Below are 2,893 nucleotides of genomic sequence, written 5' to 3'. Positions count from 1 at the left end.
CCACTTGGTTTAATTAATTAGTTTAATTAATTTGTTTTAACATTTTATACTTAGTAAATGAACTCAGCTTGTTTTAAAGCTCCAAAAATGTGAATTTCATCTAAATTTTATCAAACATTTTTGTTCATAAAAAGTAACCTAACTTTGCCAAGTAAGTAGTTACTTTGTTAGTTTAACAACTGAGTCACTAACTTGGTTGATGTTTAGAAGCAATCAGTAACTGTTACTAATTTCTATAATTAAATCAGCCAATCTTCACCCGGTATTTACGTCACATGCAGGACACGGTAGAGCAGACCTATAGGTTTTTAATTCTGAGATCTTAACTGCAGTGCATTCATTCTCTATGCTTAGTATTTGAACAGCGCCACCTGCTGCCTGTCGATCATCCTGAAGCTATTTTTATGCTGGTGGAACTCAGGGTAAAATTTTTGAGCCACTATTATTAAGGTTGTTCACGTTCCTCTTCAGGAACTCCAACATCTATAAACAAAGGTGTTGATGGCATGCGGCACATCTCATGCTCTTATCCCTTATTAAACAATGCTAAGCTACGTTTTACATCATGAACAGGAGGAGGCGTTATTCCCTTGACCACTGGACCATGGGCGATTGTCCACGACTGCGGTGCCAGGCTTTTTACCGCATCATAAAATTCAACCATTTATAAACATAAACTCAATCCATCCTCCTCCTTTGCTTTATTAATTCCTAGAAACGTGTGAGAAAAACGTTGTCATCAGCCTTGGAGTCGTCATTGGTTCTGGTTGCCGGAACTCTGTGTAACATCGGTGTGTGTAGCCATGAGGCGCCGCCATGATGATAATCTCTTGGAGGAGTCCGTGTCGGGGTTGTCACGGCGATCTTCCCCAGGCTGATGTTGGCTGACAGCTGGTGTCACCCCAGCTTTCCATCACAGGTCGTCGAATGGTTTTCATTTCATCTTTTATGAGGGAATGTGTCTGCAGCCATGGCCAGAGGTTCTGGCAGTGAGACCATTATTTTCTAGAAACTTTGCAAAGAGACTCGACCAGTTTTACTGTATCGTCACCAAGGTTTTATCATTGTGGATCCGGGTCCCTCATCAGGAGATGTCTGGTGAGGACATAATCTGTGATCAGGGGTCTCGTGCATAGAAAATTGTGCAGCTTTCATACCTAAAGTTGGTTGCTGGGTGAATTCTCTAAAAGTTTGGTGGGAAAAAGCTGTATCAATGTTTATCTGTTAGAAGTCGACATACGGATAAGCCGCGCACCTTTCCTTCATACATCCCAGTTTGAGGAAAATCAAAAGGAGCTAGAGGAACTGCACTGGAAAAAATTGAAATCTAGATTAGTAATTTTGCCTAAAAATAAATGCACTTGTTCTTGGATTGAGGAGGTAAAAGAAACATTTTGCCAATGGAACAAGTCAATTTACATTTAAAATAAAAAAAAAAACACAATTGCATTGTCTTATTTCAAGTGCATTTTATCTAATTATCCTATTTTAAGAGTAAAAATACTCATTCAATTGGCAACTATCTCATTTACCTACTCCAAATTAGGGTAAATATGCTTAATCTAAGAAATATTTACTTATTTCTATCGTTTTTTTGTGTGTTTGAAGCACCCAGAGCCCGCCTCCACATTAATATGGAAAGCAGTGTAAATAATAATGCTGTCAGGTCACGCCGGTTTCTTTCAGCAGTTATTTATAAACTTGTAGGATGGTCTCCAACTTGCCAACCTGATTAATCTTCACCTTTCTTTCTGCTAGAAGCAAGTTTCTCTTAAATAGATAAAGCTGGATTATTCTGCATTTAGGACCTAAACAGATAAATATTTACAGCCTTCATCTGACTGACACTGCTGCTTTAATTTTTTTAATGTGTTGGATGAAGATAAATTTGATTAAGTTTCATCAATCAAGTTGGAATCATAGAAGAAAAATAATAGGTGTGTTTCTCCTTCAGCTTAAATTAACGGAATACTACTTTATTGGTAAAAGTAACTAAAGTATGAACAGTAAACTGAAGGTGTCAATTTGAAATACATTTAAACTCAGATAGATTAAGGAAAAATTGAGAGGAATAGGAGGAAATAACAAGAAAATTAAAACAAAAACCTTAATCTCTGATATGAGATTAAAATATTTCCAAGCGGCAGAAACCTTCCTTTAGGTTCAATAAATAGTCATGAATTTAACGATGAACTACAGCATATCAGAGGTTGTTTAGACAGATGCATCTGGATGACCAAGATGTTTCATTACAAATACAATTTATCCTCAAGCTCCATCTCACATTTTTCTTTTTTAATCATCTTATTTTTTTATGTTATGAACTGTTTTTTTTTTTTTTCTTTATTTCCCCTGATGGGATTAATAAAGTGTTCTATTTTAGGGCTGAACGATTTTGTCAAAAATCTGTATTGCGATTATTTTCAACCAATATTGTGATTGCGATTTCATTGCAATTTCCCTTTGTAATAAGCACAAGGATGTCAATGTTTTATTCCAGGATTTCAGTTTTTTTCATGACCTTGAAATCCTGCTTGTCCAGAATCCAGTGTTGCAGGACTTTACTGTTTCATTTGCATAAAAATGTTCAAATAATAGCTATTATTTCAACTTCAATTAAATTCAGTTTATTTCTTTACCACCAACACATGTCATCTCAAGGCACTTTACTGTTCAACACATCATCTAGTCTGATTGATTCAATCTGTTCTATCTAAGGAAAACCGGTTGTTTGCATTGACTCTTCAGCAATCCCTCACACTAAGCATCCTTGTAGCGACAGTGGAGAGGAAAAACTCCCTTTTTTTAACAGGAAGAAACCTCAAGCAGAACCAGGCAAAGTGTGAGCGGCCATCTGCTGAGGCCGACTGGGGTTCAAGGAGACAGAAGCAGA

This window comes from Cyprinodon variegatus, unplaced genomic scaffold (assembly GCF_000732505.1).
Source record: "Cyprinodon variegatus isolate N-32 unplaced genomic scaffold, C_variegatus-1.0 Scaffold376, whole genome shotgun sequence".
Lineage (NCBI taxonomy): Eukaryota > Metazoa > Chordata > Actinopteri > Cyprinodontiformes > Cyprinodontidae > Cyprinodon > Cyprinodon variegatus.
The sequence above is the reverse complement of the archived record's forward strand: the minus strand, read 5'-3'. Positions refer to the sequence as shown.